Source organism: Schistocerca serialis, chromosome 1 (genome assembly GCF_023864345.2).
Source record: "Schistocerca serialis cubense isolate TAMUIC-IGC-003099 chromosome 1, iqSchSeri2.2, whole genome shotgun sequence".
NCBI lineage: Eukaryota > Metazoa > Arthropoda > Insecta > Orthoptera > Acrididae > Schistocerca > Schistocerca serialis.
Genome location: NC_064638.1, coordinates 948,272,300 through 948,296,510, shown reverse-complemented (window position 1 = coordinate 948,296,510; position 24,211 = coordinate 948,272,300). Strand labels below are relative to the sequence as shown.

At 40.6% G+C, this 24,211-nt stretch overlaps 1 long non-coding RNA gene across 1 annotated transcript in view; it reads right to left on the bottom strand.

The window, feature by feature from the left end:
• Positions 1-896: 896 nt before the first annotated feature.
• LOC126458566 (uncharacterized) overlaps positions 897-24,211 on the bottom strand; it is a 37,310-nt gene continuing 13,995 nt past the window's right edge. The window contains exon 3 of the long non-coding RNA XR_007585662.1: positions 897-1,304. This is a non-coding gene — a long non-coding RNA (uncharacterized LOC126458566). The remainder of the gene's footprint in view (positions 1,305-24,211) is intronic.

The following is a 24,211-nucleotide window of genomic DNA, read 5'->3' as shown; positions in this document are numbered from 1 at the left end:
CTTGCTACAACATGCTGGCAAACTCCTAGTTACATAAAGACTGAATAATTTACCATGGAAATAAAGGAAAATGTTTATAGCTAAGCCAGCAGTCTATGAGTCAGTCTGTGATCAAAGTCTGTACTGAAGTATTTAAGCATTACATCATATAGTATCTAGTATATAATTATAAAAATGTATACAGTGGATTCCTGAAGGAGACTCAATAAGATGTTTGAACTTACAGATAATAAATGGCAACATGAGGCATATCATGCATAGCAGATCATAAAGATAAGATACATGAGTGAGAAGCTAAAGCCTACAATGCATAGTTGCTCATCCATGGATAAATATTTGTCACATAAATTATAAGTAATTGGGGAGTAAACATGTCTACTGAGATATTGATAGTATTAGAGGAGCGAAAAGAGCACTTTGTAGCTGCAAAATATGAACTGTAAGCTTCCATACTCATGTGTCATTAGTCAAGACAAAATAATACAGATGAAAATTTGTGAGCACATTGCTAAGCCAAAGTAGTGGCAAAATAGCATAGACATGCAAAGAGCCTTATTTACTAGAAGCGTATTATATTAGTGAATTAATGTAAACCATACAATGATGAGCATGACTAACGCAGATTGTTGTACCTGTAAAGTGCAATTAGATATTAAACTATGAAATGCATAAATATGAACAAAAAAATATTATCATGTACAGACTATCAGAAAAAAATAACAGTGTAAGAAGTGTATTATACCTAATCACTTTCCTCAAAATCAGTCCTAATCAGTACCCACAATGAATTAAACAAACGAACTTTGAAATATTGTACATCCATACACATTGTAAAATAACATCATAAAATAGTACCATCATTATACAGCTCATACAACACTAATCATTTATTTCATAAAATCTTTATAGTATCAGCATATTAGTTTCATTTCATAAATATCCTCACAGCAAAACATAATAAACATCATAAGCATTCTTATATCTACATAGTCGTTAATGACCTTAACCTAAGTATTTTATGGCAAATTTCTTAGTTCCTGCAGGCTGCTAAAAAGAATGGATAGTAAGCAAAGGAAAAGGTATGTAGTGAGTAGTGTTTTATCTTTGTATTTTTTTTTCTACAGGACCCAGAGAAAAAATATTAGTTCATGAAAGGAATTATTTGTGCACCATTTCGTTTGTTTTATATTCCTGCGTTTCTGTCTTAAAGACTTATTTTCATTGGTGGTGCGATCCATGTGCGAATTTAGCGCTTAATAATGGCGTAATACCTCACTTGGTATAATTACGTAGCACATCAAAGTCTGGAACAAAAATGATGCGGATGAGTGTACAGTAATAACAAAAATCACATTGTGAAAAAGGGTCTTAATTCTAGGTAACATAACGTAAGTAAGGCCATAGTAACACATCAAAAGGACATAGAATATGGATAATACATGTTAATGGCATAAGACATAATGCAAAAAATGTTAAGGTAGAAATTCTATGTAAATGAAATAAATGTCATTTCGATTTGTGACACATATGCTAACTATTGCGTCATAATAGGGAGAAAAGACAAGGTTTACTCAATGATTTTTTTACATTAAAAACGTGATGGTTGCCTCTGGACTTCCTTCTCTGGAACGTTCCAAGATTAACAACATTTCGATGTGGTAAAGTACGAAGATGGGTAGTATGACACTTCCTGAAACGTCGCGAGATATCAAAGCTACCACCTGGCTGGTGACCCGGGAAACCTTCATCAATAGTTTACGCCAGGAAAGCCTACAGTCACATATAGTGTCAATATATTTCTGTAGTTTGCGTGTGCTCTTTGTAAGTTTCTTAATGTCAGATTTAAATGCGACGGAATCATTTTCGAGTTATAGCTGCTCGATTATGTTTGTGATGGTCTCTAAATCTTTTGTGTGTTTGTCTTCCGTGCTTTGAAGACGAGTATTGGTTTTTGTTTTGGGTTCGCTTAAATTGGCTTGGATATGTATATTCGTACCTTGCACAGTTTTAAGTTCGCCGGAAACTGTGTTTATGTTGTTATCTACATAACTTTTAACCTGACCAAAAAGTCTCATACAATCTTCCTGTCGTTCTTTATTTAATAGTTGACGAAGTTGTTTGACAGTTTCGTCCTGTTGTTGTGTAATCTGCTGGTAACGAGTGTTACATGCTTCAATGTGTTGCGTGAAGCGCTCATTAAGTTTATTTTCTTGATCTGTGAAACGTGCATTCATTTGTTGTGAGATTGATTGAATATCGTCAAGTAATTGTTTAGTGGTGTCGCCGGCCGAAGTGGCCGTGCGGTTAAAGGCGCTGCAGTCTGGAACCGCAAGACTGCTACGGTCGCAGGTTCGAATCCTGCCTCTGGCATGGATGTTTGTGATGTCCTTAGGTTAGTTAGGTTTAACTAGTTCTAAGTTCTAGGGGACTAATGACCTCAGCAGTTGGGTCCCATAGTGCTCAGAGCCATTTGAACCATTTGGTGGTGTCACTGCACTGCTGAGTGACTGATTAATCTCGTCATTTAACTGTTTTGCTGTGTTAGTTAACTGTTTTGCTGCGGTTTCTTGTTTCTCAGATATTTGATTCAAACGTTCATTCATACCATTATTCAACTGTTTAACAATCATCAAGAAGGGATTTTTCCTGTCTGAACCTCACAGAGTGATGTACTTCGAAAATTTTGTTGCAAGAGAGATGATTTATTCATAGTCATGGAAACATCATTACTTAACTTTGAATTAGAATCGGATGTAATGTGTCCTAAATCTACTGTGTTTAAACATGTATCTTGTGTTGTGTGCACAACTGTGTAGACTATGGACACTGTAACGGTACTTGAATTACGTAACCATTACGGCAGCTCACCTGAACCTCTCGATACCAGCAATATTCTACTGTGTTTCTGGAAAGTAGATAACATGTTCCTGAGACAAGATTCAGATTCGATTTCATTTGTGATACATCGATATGTTTATATTGCAATGATATTATTCTTCTGTGTATTCTTTCTTTTGTCACTATGATCTTTGACATACTTGTAACTCTGATTTTTGGGCGCGTATGCGATTATCAGTTAGTTAGTTAGAGAGTCGGACCTTGAGAAAGTCAAGTCTTGGTCGTCATGTTGGAAAGACGCATATTGTAGCCAGTTTATAAAATGTGAACTTTAACAGTGAGGAAGATGTTTTTAAGTATGTTTTGTATTGTGAAGTGATGTTTTGTGTGTTACGTGATATTGCAGCAAAAGTAATAAAAAAGAAGTGTAACTTAAATTCGGAGTGCTGATTACTTTGTTACATCACCATTGTCCTGCAAAAGTGTAATCTTCAACAATGGTTTGTGAAGCGCATCTACAAAACTTTTGAATATCTGGTGCTGCCTATCCCGGCAAGAGCACCCACGTTCTAACAACCCTACCACAACAAAGGTCAAAATTTAATAATGATTGTGGTGTTGCTCACGCTGCTAAATACTGCATTTTCGGGCAACAACAAAGTTATTATGTGGCATGTGTCATTAAAGCACAGTTAATATAGTCATTTCATGTAATAATGAATAAACTAAGCACTCATCTTTTCGTGTTTCCCACGCTGGTCGCGTTGTAAAATCATGGCCCAATCGTCGAAAATCTAGGTGGTGATGATTCCAAGTTCGGATGCAAAGAGGCCTAGGTTTTATTCTGTGATATTCAAAAGTTTTGTAGATGCTCTTCACAAACCATTCTTGAAGATTACACTTTTGCAGGACAATGGTGATGTAACAAAGTAATCAGCACTCCGAATTTAAGTTACACTTCTTTTTTATTACTTTTGCTGCAATATCACGTAACACACAAAACACCACTTCACAATACAAAACATACGTAAAAACATCTTCCTCACTGTTAAAGTTCACATTTTATAAACTGGCTACAATATGCGTCTTTCCAACATGACGTCCAAGACTTGACTTTCTCAAGGTCCGACTCTCTAACTAAATAACTAATAATCGCTTACGCGCCCAAAAATCAGAGTTACAAGTACGTCAAAGATCATAGTGACAAAAGAAAGAATACACATAAGAATAATATCATTGCAATAAAAACATATCGATGTATCACAAATGAAATCAAATCTGAATGTTGTCTCAGAAAAATGTTAACTACTTTCCAGAAACACAGTAGAATATTTCTGGTATCGAGAGGTTCAGGTGAGCTGCCGTAATGGTTACGTAATTCAAGTACCATTACAACACCTATGTTGCAGTTTCATTCGTATTACAACTGACACTGTATGATTGTTTGTCCAGAATATAGGTTTAGCACACTTAATGGTGTGTTTCAGTGGCTTCTGATCTAGTGGAATGTGCGGTCTGATCGTTCGCATTGCTGGATAATGACACATTTGCGAAAATCTGTTCATTAGGCACTAATGATGTGCATTCTTTGTCTGCTGTACGCTGCACAATCGGCAATGCAGTATTATCAATATCCATTTCCATGGAGTAAAGTTATTCTGTGCATTCAGCATATTATTAGTTTTACATTAGCATGCGACTAACTGTTGACTGTTTTGTGTGGCATTCCCAGTTATAAAATTCAATGGACAAACAGCCACCAAGACAAAGACAATAAATGACATTACAACAGAGCAATAATTTGCTGTTGACCTGTTGAAAAGAAATTAGTAAAAATCAGTATATGTGTAGTGCCAAAATTCCTAACTACACTTTACTATGCAAGGAAGAGCATAACCTAAGACTGATTGTATTATAACCGAAAGGTTCCTTTTTTGTCTAAAGTAAGATGTGATGTCTATGTCTAGCAAAGAATAATTACATCAAGTGGTGTGCTCACTGCATATCTGATTACATCTATTTGTATACTTACCTGACTCTGTTTTAAAAAAATCTGTCTACTAGCAAGAAATCAATACCAGCAAACCCAAACTAATTAAAACCTGTGCACAATAATGACAGGCAACGGCCTTGCCGCAGTGGATAAACCGTTTCCCGCCAGATCCTTAAAGCTAAGTGCTGTCTGGCGTGGCCAACACTCGGATGGATGGCAATCTGGGCCACCATGCACTGTGCCATTTTTCGGGGTGCACTCAGCCGTGTGATGCCAATTGAAGAGCTACTTGACTGACCAGTAGTGGCTCCGGTAAGAGAAAACCATTATAACGCCTGGGAGAGTGGTGTGCTGACCACACAGCCCTCCTATTCGCTTCCTCAGCTGAGGATTACACACCAGTCAGATGGTCCCAATGGGCCACTTGTGGCCTGCAGTCAGAGTGCTCACGATAATGACATATTAGAGATAAGTACATTCAGATCTACTCGATCTTACTACGATACTGTCTATCTGAATAAGTACAAAAGTGGTTCCTGTGCAACAATCCGTAAATTGGTATCACCCTGGGTAACATCTCAGCACTAATAAACTAACTACAGTTGCAAAAACCAAAATGCAAGGTATTTGACAGAGACACATTTAAAATTTGTTTAAATAAAAAGATTTGGAATTGGGAGGCGGAACATGACTGAGGAGAATAACTGTAATATCTTACTTTAAAATCTTACTGTATTGTGAAACTGACTTGCAATTGTTGTTGTTGTTGTGGTCTTCAGTCCTGAGACTGGTTTGATGCAGCTCTCCATGCTACTCTATCCTGTGCAAGCTTCTTCATCTCCCAGTACCTACTGCAACCTACATCCTTCTGAATCTGCTTAGTGTACTGATCTCTTGGTCTCCCTCTACGATTTTTACCCTCCACACTGCCCTCCAATGCTAAATTTGTGATCCCTTGATGCCTCAAAACATGTCCTACCAACCGATCCCTTCTTCTAGTCAAGTTGTGCCACAAACTTCTCTTCTCCCCAATCCTGTTCAATACCTCCTCATTAGTTACGTGATCTACCCACCTTATCTTCAGCATTCTTCTGTAGCACCACATTTCGAAAGCTTCTATTCTCTTCTTGTCCAAACTGGTTATCGTCCATGTTTCACTTCCATAAATGGCTACACTCCATACAAATAATTTCAGAAACGACCTCCTGACACTTAAATCTATACTCGATGTTAACAAATTTCTCTTCTTCAGAAACGATTTCCTTGCCATTGCCAGTCTACATTTTATATCCTCTCTACTTCGACCATCATCAGTTATTTTACTCCCTAAATAGCAAAACTCCTTTACCACTTTAAGTGTCTCATTTCCTAATCTAATCCCCTCAGCATCACCCGATTTAATTTGACTACATTCCATTATCCTCGTTTTGCTTTTGTTGATGTTCATCTTATATCCTCCTTTCAAGACACTGTCCATTCCGTTCAACTGCTCTTCCAAGTCCTTTGCTGTCTCTGACAGAATCACAATGTCATCGGCGAACCTCAATGTTTTTACTTCTTCTCCATGAATTTTAATACCTACTCCGAATTTTTCTTTTGTTTCCTTTACTGCTTGCTCAATATACAGATTGAATAACATCGGGGAGAGGCTACAACCCTGTCTCACTCCCTTCCCAACCACTGCTTCCCTTTCATGCCCCTCGACTCTTATAACTGCCATCTGGTTTCTGTACAAATTGTAAATAGCCTTTCGCTCCCTGTACTTTACCCCTGCCACCTTCAGAATTTGAAAGAGAGTATTCCAGTTAACGTTGTCAAAAGCTTTCTCTAAGTCTACAAATGCTAGAAACGTAGGTTTGCCTTTTCTTAATCTTTCTTCTAAGATAAGTCGTAAGGTTAGTATTGCCTCACGTGTTCCAACATTTCTACGGAATCCAAACTGATCTTCCCCGAGGTCCGCTTCTACCAGTTTTTCCATTCGTCTGTAAAGAATTCGCGTTAGTATTTTGCAGCTGTGACTTATTAAACTGATAGTTCGGTAATTTTCACATCTGTCAACACCTGCTTTCTTTGGTATTGGAATTATTATATTCTTCTTGAAGTCTGTGGGTATTTCGCCTGTCTCATACATCTTGCTCACCAGATGGTAGAGTTTTGTCATGACTGGCTCTCCCAAGGCCATCAGTAGTTCTAATGGAATGTTGTCTACTCCCGGGGCCTTGTTTCGACTCAGGTCATTCAGTGCTCTGTCAAACTCTTCACGCAGTATCTTATCTCCCATTTCATCTTCATCTACATCCTCTTCCATTTCCATAATACTGTCCTCAAGTACATCGCCCTTGTATAAACCCTCTATATACTCCTTCCACCTTTCTGCCTTCCCTTCTTTGCTTAGAACTGGGTTGCCATCTGAGCTCTTGATATTCATACAAGTGGTTCTCTTCTCTCGAAAGGTCTCTTTAATTTTCCTGTAGGCAGTATCTATCTTACCCCTAGTGAGACAAGCCTCTACATCCTTACATTTGTCCTCTAGCCATCCCTGCTTAGCCATTTTGCACTTTCTGTCGATCTCATTTTTGAGACGTTTGTATTCCCTTTTGCCTGCTTCTTTTACTGCATTTTTATATTTTCTCCTTTCATCAATTAAATTCAATATTTCTTCTGTTACCCAAGGATTTCTATTAGCCCTCGTCTTTTTACCTACTTGATCCTCTGCTGCCTTCACTACTTCATCCCTCAGAGCTACCCATTCTTCTTCTACTGTATTTCTTTCCCCCATTCCTGTCAATTGTTCCCTTATGCTCTCCCTGAAACTTTCTACAACCTCTGGTTCTTTCAGTTTATCCAGGTCCCTTCTCCTTAAATTCCCACCTTTTTGCAGTTTCTTCAGTTTCAATCTGCAGTTCATAACCAATAGATTGTGGTCAGAATCCACATCTGCCCCTGGAAATGTCTTACAATTTAAAACCTGGTTCCTAAATCTCTGTCTTACCATTATATAATCTATCTGATACCTATTAGTATCTTCAGGATTCTTCCAGGTATACAACCTTCTTTTATGATTCTTGAACCAAGTGTTAGCTATGATTAAGTTATGCTCTGTGCAAAATTCTACAAGGCGGCTTCCTCTTTCATTTCTTCCCCCCAATCCATATTCACCTACTATGTTTCCTTCTCTCCCTTTTCCTACTGACGAATTCCAGTCACCCATGACTATTAAATTTTCGTCTCCCTTCACTACCTGAATAATTTCTTTTATCTCGTCATACATTTCATCAATTTCTTCATCATCTGCAGAGCTAGTTGGCATATAAACTTGTACTACTGTAGTAGGCATGGGCTTTGTGTCTATCTTGGCCACAATAATGCGTTCACTATGCTGTTTGTAGTAGCTAACCCGCACTCCTATTTTTTTATTCATTATTAAACCTACTCCTGCATTACCCCTATTTGATTTTGTATTTATAACCCTGTAATCACCTGACCAAAAGTCTTGCTCCTCCTGCCAGCGAACTTCACTAATTCCCACTATATCTAACTTTAACCTATCCATTTCCCTTTTTAAATTTTCTAACCTACCTGCCCGATTAAGGGATCTGACATTCCACTCTCCGATCCGTAGAATGCCAGTTTTCTTTCTCCTGATAACGACGTCCTCTTGAGTAGTCCCCGCCCGGAGATCCGAATGGGGGACTATTTTACCTCCGGAATATTTTACACAAGAGGACGCCATCATCATTTAATCATACAGTAAAGCTGCATGTCCTCGGGAAAAATTACGGCTGTAGTTTCCCCTTGCTTTCAGCCGTTCGCAGTACCAGCACAGCAAGGCCGTTTTGGTTAATGTTACAAGGCCAGATCAGTCAATCATCCAGACTGTTGCCCCTGCAATTACTTAAAAGGCTGCTTCCCCTCTTCAGGAACCACATGTTTGTCTGGCCTCTCAACAGATACCCCTCCGTTGTGGTTGCACCTACAGTACGGCCATCTGTATCGCTGAGGCACGCAAGCCTCCCCACCAACGGCAAGGTCCATGGTTCATGGGGGAAGTTGCAATTGTTAAGCCATATAAAAATTACATTTATGCAAAAATGATGTTTACAAAAAATTACAATAAAAACTTGGGATTGCATACAAAGCTGGTCTCATTCACATTTATTCTGCAGCAAAAGTGCATAAATACATGAATATTGATTACCTTATTGTAGATCAATGTAAAAATATGTAGAAAGATTCTTCATCGAAATTCCTTAATAATATTTGTAGCATTTTTAATCAATCTTACTTCAAATCTTATTTCTTCCATAAATCATTAACAGACAACACCAACACTATTGCAATGTTTGATACTATTACACTGTTTGATACTAAGCGACTGCCCATTCAGGAGCATTGCAACAGACACTGTCAGCCCTTGGTGCACAACCCATGCTACTGCTGAGCAACAACTGTCTACTACTGTGCGACCTAACATAAGCTGTTTGTTACACATACTCTTCCTCCAAGATAGCTGCCTCACAGCTTTCTTTCATATGTACATCTTTATAATTGATACATTGCTCATGGTCTTGGATAATATGTCAAAATTTAAAATTTTCATTATGTGTATCTATTTCAAGGTATGCAGTTATTAATGCTATTTCAAATAATATAAAGAACATAATACATAAAAATTTCTATAAGTTTACAGAGAATTTAACACCTTACAACTGTTAAAGTGGTTCTATATTGTTTATTTCTGCCTGGTTGAGGAGAGTACAATTTATATCATGCAAATGTCAAAAAAATGCTGTATAATAACTGTAGTAAAAATAATTTGCGATACATAGAGGAAAGTGATATGCTACATTTAAATGTGTAGTGTAGTCTAACTAGCTTTTTGGTTGAGAATAACCTATTTCTACCTACTTCAGATGAAAAAGTCTTGGCAGTATCTCGACCTATTTTCACCTGAAATAATATGTGTTTATGTATGTCTATTGTGTTAGCATTTATTGATATTTTACTTAGAGCATTATGTGTCAAATCACTACATGATATTCAGTAGTTGTTTTTTGTCTAATTATTGGTAGTTGTGGTATAGTCTATGCGATATCTTCACACCTAGTGTTGTACAGATTATATATTGACTGAGAACTGGATACATGGATTTTAGCTTCACATGAAGACTAATCTTATAACTGTACATGCATTAGTAGAAATGGAATGTACTCGTAGTTCATTGCTACTTGAGTGAATTATTCCTTATATAACTTAACACATTACTTTTTAGTTTTAGACGTAGTTTATATGTGGTTAAACATTTGATATATCAAATACATTGATTGTAGCTTTACATAAAGAAGATAACATATTTCTTTTTACACATAAAAGGACGAATAATATGTTACTGCTTGTGAACAGTATGCTGTATAGAATATACACTGTGTCATTGGGGAGGAGGAGTCTCAGAATAAAAGTTCTTTGGGTCTTCTCCTCTGAAGCGATGTTTCTTTGTTACTAGAGTCTTGGTATATGATGTCATGGCTTGTGTCGGTGCTTTGTTTGTTTTATGATTGTTAGTAACTATTGTGTTGCCTTTGGCTGTGTTGTGAATAGGCCGGCCGCGGTGGCCGAGTGGTTCTAGGCGCTTCAGTCCAGAACCGCGCGACTGCTACCATCGCAGGTTCGAATCCTGCTTCGGGCATCTGGTTCCTAAATCAGATAATGGATTGTAAGACACACCCAGGAGTAAATGTAGATTCAGATCATAATTTAGTCATCGAGAAAAGAGGGCTGAAGGTTAAGAGACTAATCAAGAAGCATCAATGTGCGAAGAAGTGAGATACAAAAATAGTAAGGAATGATGAGATACATTTGAGGTACTCTAACGCTGTAGATACAGTAATAGAGAATAATTCAGTTACTCTTGAAGTCCTCTGAGGCTATAGATACTGCGATAACGTATAGCTCACCAGGTAGTTCAGTTGAAGATGAATGGACAGCTCTAAAAAGGACAATCACAGAAATTGGAACGAAGAACATGCATATTAGGGAGGAAATATGGAAGAAATCATGGATAACAGAAGAAATTCTTCAATTCATCGACGAAATAAGGAAATACAAAACTGTGCAAGGAAATTAAGGAATACAGAAATACAAATCACTTAGGAATGAGATAAATTGGCAGTGCAGGGAGGCAAGGTGGAGTGACTGCATGAAAGATGTGAAGAAATCGAAAAGAAATTATTATTGACTGACTCAAAATGCAGAAAAGTAAATCAGCCTCTGTGAAATAAAAAGGAAGGGCTGTAGCATTAAGAGTTCAATGGGAATTCCACTGTTAAATTCAATAGAGCGAGCGGATAGGTGGAAAGAGTACATTGTAGGCCTCTATGAGGGGGAAGACGTACCTGATGATGTGATAGAAGAAGAAACAGGAGTCGACAGGAAATAGGTAGGGGATCGAGTGTTAGAACCATAGTTCAAAATATCTTTGGACGACTTACGACCAAATAAGGAAAAGGAGATATGTAACATTCCCTCGGAATTTCTAAAATCATTAGGGAAAGAAGGATGTAGGTTGCAGTAGGTACTGGGAGATGAAAAAGCTTGCACAGGATAGAGTAGCATGGAGAGCTGCATCAAACCAGTCTCAGGACTGAAGACCACAACAACAACAACAACAAACCACCGAATGTAACAGCAGCATCAAATGTAGTGGGAAGAGGTAGAAGGCACTGCATTAAGACTCGTCTGAGCTTTCCAAGAGATTTATTGTTTCCAACTACAGTGCCTCCATTGCTCTCGATCTGCGTCACTGGGTCCTGCAATGCTGAGGACACCACTTCATTGTCTGTGAAATGGCTTGGCGTGGCATAATTGCCTCAGCAGCCTGTACACGCACTGCTGTGTGTCGGCCTTGTACGACAGCGAGTTGTGGCATCGTCAGGATGCCGGCAGTTGACTCAGAAGTCAGCGTCCCTGCTGACTCAGGGCCACTCAGTGTGAGTCGCAGGCAGTCAGCTGCGCGCTTCTCACCAGTGTGGCTAAGGTTGCAGCGACAACAAGCGACCGAAATCCAGAGTCTGAATCTGTGGCCCTCACCTCGGGATGCCGCCGGTATGTGTTGGAAGCCAGCACGACTGCTAGCAGTAGCAAGCTGTGGTGTGGCCTGCCGATCGCTTGCTCTGGACCTCATGTTGGCCTCAGAGGGTCGAACCAGCTACCCACCGTGGACTGGAATGATGGCGGCCCATGTGCTGCTGCATGTAGCAGATGGTGTGACATGCCCCATCATCCAAGAGAGCTGCCACACTTGAATGAATCTCGTTAGAAACCCACACCTACTTATACGCAGCTGTGTGCCCCTATTTTGCCCTACACACTGCTTCGTGTAACGTACTCATAACACGCGAGGTTGGCCAGTAGGCCCATTCTGCCTGTGATTTGCGACATGCAAAACTGCTACATATACTCTTTCAGCAATTTGACGGCCCTATGGTCTGTATTTTCCTTCGCAACTGTTGGTATGCGTAACTTACTGCAATCTGGCCCGTACCTGGTTGTAACCTTGCGCTCAGAATATTGCACAAAACTAACTTTCCCTATCCTAAACGGTGGTGCCGCTGGATTACTCCCTTCTTTGGAAAGACCTGGTCACCGGGTCGACCCCTAACTAGCTCTTAACTTGTTTTGGTCGGCACCTATGGCATATTTCCTTACTATTAGACAACTTAAATGTGGTCTAGTGCCCCTTAAAACCATGACATGAAACAAAACGTAAAAATTCCTTACTGGACGACCACTGCTCATTCAACCCCTTACCTACGCGTCTCATGCCCTCGGTAACCAATCCACTGGGACTTGGACTACCCTTGATTCCCTCTTGGAATTAGCTCTGCGCCTGATTAGAAAGAAAGTAACACATAACAAAGTTAAAGCTGCGATGACACATGGCACAGAGGTGCACAAAATGATCGTTATTTGCCGTTGCCTTCCCCTATACTGAGTGACATGTTGCACAAGTTCTTCAGCTGATATGCTCCCCTCTTGCTCTAAAGTGAACTGGTTTATGGATTTCAACAGACCTGGCTCGAGAGTTTGATTTAACAGGGTCAGGTTCTGCCTTGGCCAAAACTCTAAAGTGGTTTCTGGCCAGTACAGCTGTGGCTGTGTAACATACAATTGCGTGACTCCTGAAATTGATGCTGGCAGGTGGAAGGTTGGTCCTATTATGTTACACTTAGTTCCATTGATTACAATTCCGCACCCCTAGAGCTCTATACGTTTCGCTTCTGCAAATACTCTACTACTTTCTGGATCACAAATCATATGGTACTTCATGATGTACTCTATTTTCCTGGTTTTCTCTGTGCTTAGCACCTCTCTTCACTCTCTCTTTCTTCCTCTTTCCTTCGTGTGATACACCTGGAATCACATCCAGGCAACCCTTAAATGGTCGTTACCGCCCAACGTGTACTATCGTTGTTCTAGTTGGCAGCAGAAGCTTAACATTAACGGGGGATGTGGTTTCAACAACTTGGTATGGTCCTTGATACCTCGTGAGGAACTTCTTCGTTTTCCTTTTATGCGTATAGGGGCTGGACAGCATTACCCATAGCCCCACTCTATACTGCGGTAAACTTCCTTTCCACTTTACTGGGTCTTCCTGCCTTTCCAAAGCCTTTGTATTCGCCTTTTGTACCCGTTTCCAAACATTCCGAATTGTCCTTGCGAATTGACATACAAATTCACTGGTCCTTCTTTTCTGTAGCCTCATCAAATCAAACGGTGATGGCATCTTCGCCCATACACTAACCTATATGGAGACAAACCGGTATTTGTATGGACTTTTGCATTTTATATGCATACAATATGCTTCAAATACCCACCTCATTGATGGTGATGAGAATCCACATAAAAACTCAGCATCTGTGTACCCGTTCTGTCCTTCTGTTGGCCTGTGGATGCAACGTGCTCGTCCTCAACTTCTTTATGTTCAACAGTTTACATAGTTCCTTCATTAAATCTGATATTAAGTTGGTCCCTTGGTCAGTAATTATTGTCACCGGTACACCAAACTTCAAAATCCAGTTGTTTACTAACACTTGTGTGACCATTGCTGCCTGTTGATTTGGCATACCCATCATCCCCACATACCTCGAAAAATAGTCTATTATTGTCGGGACGAATCTGTTCCCCGATGGTGTTCTCCAGAAATGTCCTAAAATATCAATCCCCAACATAGAAAATGGACATGTCACTTCCAACAGTTGTTGTAGATGTATCTGTTTCCGGCTCAGATCTGCTCTCTGCGCACGTGGTATACAATTCTTGACAAACTGATCCACGTCTACTTTCCCACCTATCGACCAACACCTCTCCGCCACTCTCCTATTCGGCACTCTACACCCTCCATCACCAGATAACATGTGATCATGCGCTTCCTTTGAAATCTCATCCCTCAGCTGCACTGCCACTACTACCCTTGGCTCTAACTTCGTTTCCCTGCACAGAAGACTGCCGTACATATTAAACTGTGGCTGTGTCCAATACAACTTACAATCGTTGTCCGCTTTGCTTTCTGTAATTCTTGCTGTACTGCTGGGTCATAACCTATGACTTCCACTTTTGCCACCTTCCTGCTTAGTGCATCCGTATTACCGTGCTTCTTCCCAGGCTTGTGCACCACCTCATAGTCGAATTCACTGAGCCTCATAGCCAATCTAGCGAGTCTAGTGGACTGATCATTCAACGCCAACAACCACTTCAATGCAACATGATCTGTCACTACACGAAATCTTCTCCCATAATTGGTTCAAATGGCTCTGAGCACTATGGGACTTAACATCTGAGGTCATCAGTCCCCTAGAACTTAGAACTACTTAAACCTAACTAACCTAAGGACATCACACACATCCATGCCCGAGGCAGGATTCGAACCTGCGATCGTAGCAGTCTCGCGGTTCCGGACTGTATTGCCTAGAACAGCACGGCCACCGCGGCCGGCTTCTCCCATATAAATACCATTTAAAATATGTGATTCCACAGATTATTCTAAGCATCTCCCTCTCAGTTGTTGAGTAATTCCTCTCTGCTGCATTCTACTGCCTAGACGCATAGGCTACAGGATGTTCTTTCCCATCAGATTCCTGACTAAGAACACAGCCTAATGCTTGATTCGATGCATCATTTGCTAGTATGAACTCCTTTTCAAAATATGGGAACACAAGATCCGGACTTGATGTTAACACTTCTTTCAGTTTGTCAAACACTTTCTGACACTCTTCTGTCCACTCAAATTTCACACCCTTCTGTAACAATCGCGTCAACGGCTGTGCCAAATCTGCAAAACCCTTCACGAAATTTCGGTATAAATTGCAAATTCCGATGAATGACTGCACATCCTTAACTGTTTTCGGTTCCCAAAAGTCCCTTACAGCCTGTACCAACCTTGGATCTGTTCGCACTCCATCCTTACTGATAATATGACCCAAATATTTTACTTCTTCCTATGCAAAATGACGCTTCTCCAGGCTCAACGTCAAACGAGTTGCTCTTAACCTCATAAGGACTTCCCTTAACGGCTGACTATGTTGCTCCATACAACCTGAAAACACTATAATGTCATCCAAATAGACCAGACACTGCTGTGATTTCAAATCCATCAAGACACTGTCTAGCACCTTCTGAAACGGTGCCAGAGCGTTTTTAAAACCGAATGGCATTCTAATGTACTGGAAATGGCCTCTAGGAGTAGAGAAAGGAGTTTTTGGACGATCGTCTGGAGCCACCTCTAACTGATGATAACCACTTGTCAAATCTATCGTAGAAAAGTACTGTCCTAAGTGATACAAAGACCCTGATATGTTTGGAATGAGGTTTGCGTCCATTACTGTCTTATTATTGAGGTCTCGGTAGTCACAACAGAACCTGTGTTTCTTAGTTACACCAATAGATCTTTTAGGCACAACGACAATGCCCGCTTCCCAGCAACTATTACTATGCTCTGTAATAGTGTCCGCAAGCTGCTGATCAATGAAATCCTCCACAATCAGCTTCAAATACCTCGGTATTCTGTATGGTTTATGGTAAACAGGAGCTTCATTCCCTGTTGGTATCCTGTGTTGAACTAATGGCATTGCTGTTAACAGCTCTTGTGGAAAAAACGAATCCTTAAATCCCCACAATGATTCTTCCATATGCTGTCTTTCTCCTTATTTCAAATGCTTAGTTTTGTCATGCAATGCAGTTCTAACGGCAGTTAGTGGTTGATCGCTTCACCTACCTCTCAAATACCAGTCTTTGTCATCTGGAAAATCCCGGTTTGCTACTAAAACCCCTTTCCTCAAATTCGCGTCTACAGCACTAAAATTATCCACGTTCACGGGGACTACTCGCCCATCATTCCCCTCCTTTACGCGTACAACACTATGTTTCGCAAAACAACCCAATGGACCCAAAACTTTATTATCCTCCAAATGTCCAATAACACTTACTGTAACCAAAGACAGATTTGACTCCACAGTTACCCAAAGCGACTTCCCGGTGCCACTAGACACAAACTCAATCGAATTAAGCCTTAATGCTAATGTACGAAGCTCAGTTGGTTTGTTCATTATGTTGAATGCCCCTCGTGGCAGTTCTACACTGACAACAATCTCCCCTAGCTCGAATAACATTCCACCAAGTTCCACAGTTCGTTGTCAAAGGTCAATTTTGGTATGATATTGATGCAAGAAACCTAGTCCTAGGATCATGTCGTAGCCTCCGCCTACCCATGGTACTACCCCCATGCATGCATTAAATCGGACTTTCTCTATTCGGAAGTCAACTGTCACCGACCCCAAAAGTGTGATCTCCTTATCCCACATTCCCCGTAATCTATAACGTGGAGGGTCTAGCTTCCTTTGTCCCATTATATTCCTAGTAGCCAGTGTCACTTGTGCCCCTGTGTCGAACAAAATCTTAAACTTTTTGTTCCTGTTGTAGTGGCTACTTCTGCCACCGAATGTAACAGCAACACCAAAGATAGCGGGAAGAGGTAGAAGGCTCGTCAGGTGGCCAGCAGCGCGCTTCTCGCCAGCGTGGCTAAGGTCACGGCGACAACAAGCATCTCCGATCTGGATTCCGAATCTATGGCCCTAGCCTTGGGATGCCTCCGGCGTGTGTTGGAAGCCAGGACAACTGCCCACGGCAGCAAGCCGTGGAGTGGCGCACCACTGGCTGGCTCCAGACCCCGGATCAGCCTCAGAGGGTCGAACCAGCGACCCCTCAAGGACAGGAATGCTGGCGCCCCATCTGCTGCTGCATGTAGCTGGTGGTGTGACACGCCCACCCATCCAGGAGAGCTGCCACACTTGAATGAATCTCGTTAGATACCAGCATCTATTTATAAGCGGCTGTGCGCCTCTGTTTAGCCCTATGCGCCGCTTCGCGTCACATACTCATAACACGCTAGGTTGGTTGATTCAAATGGCTCTGAGCACTATGGGACTTAAAATCTGAGGTCATCAGTCCCCTAGAACTTAGAACTACTTAAACCTAACTAATCTAAGGACATCACACACATCCATGCCCGAGGCAGGATTCGAACCTGCGACCGTAGCGGTCACGCGGCTCCAGACTGAAGCGCCTAGAACCGCACGGCCACACCGGCCAGCCCGGTAGGTTGGCCAGTGGGCCCCTTCTGCCTGTGATTTGCGACATGCAAAACCGCTACGTATACTCTTTCAACAATTTGACGGCCCTGTGGCCTCTATTCTACTTCGCAGCTGTTGGTATGCATAACATGCATAACTCCATAACTCACTGCAATCTGGCCCGCACCTGGCTGTAACTTGTGCTCAGAATATTGCACAAAACTAACTTTCTCTGTCCTAAATGGTGATGTTAATACAATATGGACTAAGAGTAAATCGAAGAAGGACGAAAGTAATGAGAAGTAGCAGAGACGAGGAAAGTGGGAGACTTAACATCAGATTTGGGGGCCACAAAGTAGACGAAGTTAAGGAATTCTGCTCCCCGTGCAGCAAAATATCCCGTGATGGGCGGAGCAAGCAGGACATGAAAACAGTCTAGCACTGGAAAAAAGGGATTCCTGACAAAGAGAAGTCTGCTAGTATCAAACACAGGCCTTCATCTGAAGAAGAAATTCCTATGAATGAAAGTTTGGAACACAGCATTGTATGGTAGCGAGAGACGAGCTGTGGGAAAATCGGAACAGAAGAGAATCAAAGCATTTGAGATGTTGTGTTACAGGCGAATGCTGAAAATTAGTGACTGATAAGATAAGGAATGAGGACGATTTCCGCGGGATCGGTGAGAAAAGGAAAGTATAGAAAATACTGACAAGAAGGGACAATTTGATATGTCATGTGTTAAGATATCAGGGAACAGCTTACATGGTAGTAGAGGGAACTGTAGAGCGTAAAAACAGTAGAGGAAGAGTAAAAACTGAGGCGAGGAGAAAGGAATACCTCCAGCAAATAAATGAGGACATAGCTTGTAATTGCTACGTTGAGATGCTGGCACAGGAGAGAAATTCTTGGCGTACTGCATCAAAGTAGTCAGAAGACTAATGACAAAAGAGTGCTGTGGAGCTTACATCAGCTAATGGTATCAAATGCCATCCAAGCTGAAATAATAGTGCTGCAAGCCACAAAGTTGTTTTCTAGGTCATTTGATGTTCCTTATTTATAGAGATAACAAACAACAAATGCGTAATCAGCTGAAGTCAGTTACAGTTAACAGCAGTTTAATAGCAAGAATTCTTTGTGTACTTATCGTATTGTTAATTATGTATGTTAATTCTTCAAAGCATATTTATTGAGATTTAATTATACACAATTTTTAAAAGTAAGTAAGAATGAAAACTGAATTAATTATTCTGGATAGCGATAATACATAAATATTTCAAATGACTCATTTTTGTCGACAAGCTGTAACAAGGTCTTGCGCTACAGAGCTTGTCATTTTCAAAAGTTTGTGAAACTTGTAGGAGAGACTCCGATTTCTAAAACTGTAGAAAAGTCAATAATTTGGAGAAGCTCAGCCATCTCACTCCTACAAGTCTTGTTTCCAAATAACACAGGCTACGGTATGTACTGTACTTCAGACGACCACTCACATTAGTTTGGTAAAGGCTGCTCTACAGGAAAACGTCATATTTGAACCCACTAATGAATTTTCAGCATAGCGAAACAAGGAAATTAACCTGTCCTCCAAGCACGTGAAGATTATACCAGTTAACTCTACAATTAACCATTTGAGTAAAACAGCAGGACAGTAACTACATGCTCTGAGCTAAATGCTGTGCCTTTCACAGAGTGCACTGTGTTTTCCTCTCATTTACCTCTTCAGCGCTGCAGCTAAATTGAACAAAAAGAGAACAAAAGAGACCTCAACACACAATTGTACTGTATGTGATCCTGACATTATGGGTGACTTTACCAATTACTGGTAGTCATTATAAACAGTTTTCAGCCGTCCAAGAGCGAAATTTTGTGGGTACTTCCGTTTGTTAGCTTTTGTCATGGTGTGGCGCAGTTACTGAGACAGAGCACTCGCATTCGGGAGGAGGTGAAACAAAGACGAACGTGATACGACACAATAAGAGAGGGGGAAAGAAAGAGGACTTACTGACTGAGAGGGGACAGGAGAAAGAAGCGTAAACGGGTGGTGATAGGAGCGCTCGTTTAACTGCGTGACAGATGAAAATGGCCACACATGTTTATTTTTTAGTAAAAGGCTATGAGGTTGACAAAAAGAAGTGCTTCAGATATTTCTTTACGGCAAAGGGGCATTGGCATGTGCGCTGAGTGCAGCGTAGCTTATTCCAGATGTGGGCAGCAGGAGCAGAGGGCTATGCGAAAGTTTTTGTTTTGCGATAATGCACAGTAAAGACGCTAGATAAGTGAGACCTTGTGCTGAGATTGTTACGAGGTGTCAGGTACTTAATCTCTAATGCGAGCTACTGGGGTACATGCGCACTGAGGAGCCGATTGAATACAGCGTATGGCAGTTGCTAAACTTGTTTGGCTGAACGATCTTAACTGTACTCACTGCTAACTTTACCCACATAGGGTTTGCAGTATACGTGCCGTCTGGATTACATCGCAGTAGTGCAGGTTCAGTAGAACAAGCGATTGAACAAGTATAAATTTCACACCCTGTGGAAATACTTCCCGAAACAGCACAATGACGATGAAGACACCTACGTACGACCTTACAATCTGCCTTGCCTGTGATGAACTGGGTCTCCGACAGGTTTAGTCTTACACACTTCGAGCATGTCTTAGACATTGCTCTGTTGTGCACACTATACACACTAGGTGTTCACCTTTTGTTAGAGATATCGAGCAATTCGTCTGCTGCATTATACACACCAGACGTTCAGATTGCGGCAATACTTACTCACGAGACGTAGCTGTGTGTATGTGTGGTGCTAAACATAGCATTGAAGTGATTTAATATGTGAGTGATGTTTGCGAGTTTAAATGAAGTAAGATTCCAGTCACTTTTGTAACCACTGTGTACGATTCTGACGAGGATGGCAGTTCGTGAGAAAGGAAGACATAGCACTGCGACGACAATTGGGTTTTCAGATCAAAGTTTTCCGTGTTTTTCTTAAACTGATTTAGATGAATGTCGGTTTCATTCCCCATTTTGTCCTGTCCAATTCTGTGTTCTTTCTCTCTCTCTCTCCCTCTCTCTCTCTCTCTCTCTCTCTCTCTCTCTCTCTCTCAGAAAATTCCTTCGTCGGCGGGACGTTAAGCTCTAATTTCCTTCCTTCCTTTCCTTTCTTCAGTCATTCACTGCGAACTGACAGAAATATCTACCCTAACGTACAACTGTTAAGAATTACTTGTTATCGAGATATTTCCTAGCCTTAGTTTGCTCTACTTATTCCTTCTATATAACTGTGTCTGTCTATATGACAGTAACAAAGCTATACGACAGTAACAAAGCTGCTCACGATCTCCGGACAATCCTGAGACATGTGGTAATACCAGTAGTATCGTGTAATGTGTCTGTTTCACTTCCCAGAACAGTTCATTAATAAACATATAGGTATTTAAATGACACACTATAGTGACAACAATGGAGTACATCTGTTTTTACGAAGCACACAGTGTTGTCGAATTCTCTACCGAAACATGATATTGCTCTCCTATGCCATCATCAGTGACTTCTAACTTTTATTATGTATCTACCTTATTAAGATTTGACGATGTTCTAAAAAGAAACAATAACTAATTGTTCAAGTTGATCAAAATGTTTTGATACCGCTTAATTTACTTGTACCTTGCGCATGTGTCGTTTATTTAGTATATACAACGATGTGCCATCCAAGAAGGTTACTAGTAGTTTAGCCTGTTTGCACATTTTCTCTGTGACGCCATAGCGCGCTGCACGTGTTTTTCACTATAATCCAATACTTTTCGAGTCCCACGTTAGAGTGTAAGCCGACATATCTGCAAATCACAAGTGAATTCTACGACATGAAAACATCTTAATCAACCGTGGAATGACCACTGTAAGCGCAGTGAAGTATAAAATTTTAAAAAAAAGTATTACCGTGTACTCTACCTGTATTTTTTTGTTTTTACACACGCACGACTACTTCAGTGCGTCACAAACTAACGCTGTAAGTAATGAATAGCATTCTACGTACCGCAGGACAGAGCAGTGGAACATTTTGCATCGATGATAATAAGAAAACAGTCTTCTTGACAACAAACTCAAACACACACACACACAAAAAGGATACACACGCACACACACACACGCACACCTGTACACAGAACTAAATTGTTCAGCATGAAGAACAGAGATAGCTGAAGAATGAAATGATAGATTTGCTGTAAATAAAAGTATTCGTGTGTCAAAGGAACAAATTTGTGTTTCCAGCAAACCATACTGTTATTTGCAAAAAAAAAAAAAAAAAAAATAATTTCTTTTCTGGAGTGAGATAGAACATCCACACCAAAAGGTAGCTTCATGATGGTTGCTTTGAAACAAGACGGCAGAATGTAATGTTCCTACAGAACTATTAATGGCTACACTATCCAAAAAGCCAAAGTAAATATTTAAAAAACTATGTTCCAATTAAAACGTCACCTTAGCGGAGTAAACAAAGAAAGTAAATATTTCACAAAGATCACACTTTGCGTCCATTGACACATCCAGTTTACATATAGCAGTAAGAAACTTATAGGTTATGTTAACAAAAAATCCTATGCTGAATTATAACTGAATTATTTTCAAATTTACGAAACTTGAAGTTGATATTAATCACAACTATTTCCCATTCTACGAAATTCTCTGTTGCAAACAGTACACGTGGAAAAAAAAAAAAAATTACGTGTTCCACGAGCTTGAAAAACGATGAAAGTAAATTTCAATGAATATGGATGTTTGAAACTTCCTGGTAGATTAAAACTGCGTGACGGAACGAGACTCGAACTCTGGACCTTTGCCTTTAGCGGCCAAGTGCTCTATCATCTGAGCTACCCAAGTGCGACTCACGATTTCTGTCGTCACAGCTTCAATTCTGCCCGTACCTCGCCTGCTACCTTCCAAACTTCACAGAAGCTCTTCTGCGAACCTTGCAGAAGTAGCACTCCTGAAAGAAAGGATATTGCGGAGACATGGCTAAGCCACAGCCTAGGGGATGTTTCCAGAATGAGATTCTCGCTCTGTAGCGGAGTGTGCGCTGATATGAAACTTCCTGGCAGATTAAAACTGTGTGCCGGACCGAGACTCGAATTCAGGACGAGGTAGGAGGCGAGGTACTGGAAGAATTGAAGCTGTGAGGATGGGTCGTGAGTCGTGCTTGGGTAAATCAGTCGGTAGAGCACTTGCCCGCGAAAGGCAAAGGTCCTGAGTTCGAGTCTCGGTCCGGCACATAGTTTTAATCTCCGAGTAAGTTTCATATCAGCGCCCACTCCTCTGCAGAGTGAGAATCTCATTCTGGAAACATCCCCCAGGCTATGGCTAAGCCATGTCTCCGCAATATCCTTTCGTCCAGGGGTGCTAGTTCTGCAAGGTTCGCAGAAGAGCTTCTGTGAAGTGTGGAAGGTAGCAGACGAGGTACGGGCAGAATTGAAGCTGTGACGACAGAAATGGTGAGTCGTGCTTGGGTAGCTCAGATGATAGAGCACTTGCCCGTTAAAGGCAAAGGTCCAGAGTTCGAATCTCGGTCCGGCACACTGTTTTAATCTGCCAAGACGTTTCATATCAGCGCACACTCCGCTGTAGAGTCAAAATCTCATTCTGGAGTATGGACGCGTGTTTGTTTTATCAGATAAAATCAGTGAATGAATAATGTAAAGGTTAATACCTTACCCATTCCAGAAATTTTTCAAATACTTCGAAACACATTCGAAAAACACGACTTTTCGCTCAAATAAAAAAAGTAGTTTGAATCATGTGTAGTGTCCTCGATGTGTATTTTTTCGTGACTATATTCCGAAAAAATATAAATGTATCCATTAAATTTGAATTTCATATGCTTTTCAATATTTCCTTGCCGGAAATTTGAGGGCCGGCCTGTGTGGCCGAGCGGTTCTAGGCGCTTTAGTCTCGAACCGCACGACCGCTACAATTAATAATCTTCGTCTACCTGAACGTTCATAAATAATATTAGACAAGCAAAACAATCCAGAAGAACAGGTCCGAATCCTGCCTCGGGCATGGCAGTGTGTGATGTCCTAAGGTTAGTTAGGTTTAAGGAGTTCTAAGTTCTAGGGGACTGATGACTTCAGATGTTAAGTCCCATAGTGCTCAGTGCCATTTGAACCATTTTTTTGAAATTTGAGGACCTTTTCTTAATTAGAAGAATTGGTCTGTTCATCTGCAAAACCCCAGAAAAAGTTACATTCAACAAGCAGATCACACTATGATACACATTTTTCTTGTATGTATTCCGCACCGTTGTTAATAGCTTCCTTAAAAGACACTCCGTAATTCCGTAGCTGCGTTCAGATATTAGTAAATATGTCCTTAACATGTAAAGAGTCCATGATGCTTCCATGACACAGGATTGACATCAACAGTTACATGCATTTGAAGTTTTGCTCGTTCATCCGCTCACAGTAGAGGACATATCTTTACGCTTGCCGTCCACTGCAACTTTTTTTTCGAAATTCATTAAATCTTAATAACTATCTTCACCTCTTCATAGGTAAATATTAAATCATCCCAATATTTTTAATTTATCAAAATGCACAGCATTTGTACTCATGACACGCTCCTTTTTCCTGCGATATTATAAGGCACATCACTTTTAAGTCTGCTCGACTTTTACTTTCATTACGTACTACGTTAGGTTAGATTTACAACGTTCATTTTAGATTCCATTAGTAAATGGCTTGAATATAAAAGGTGGAACCGGTC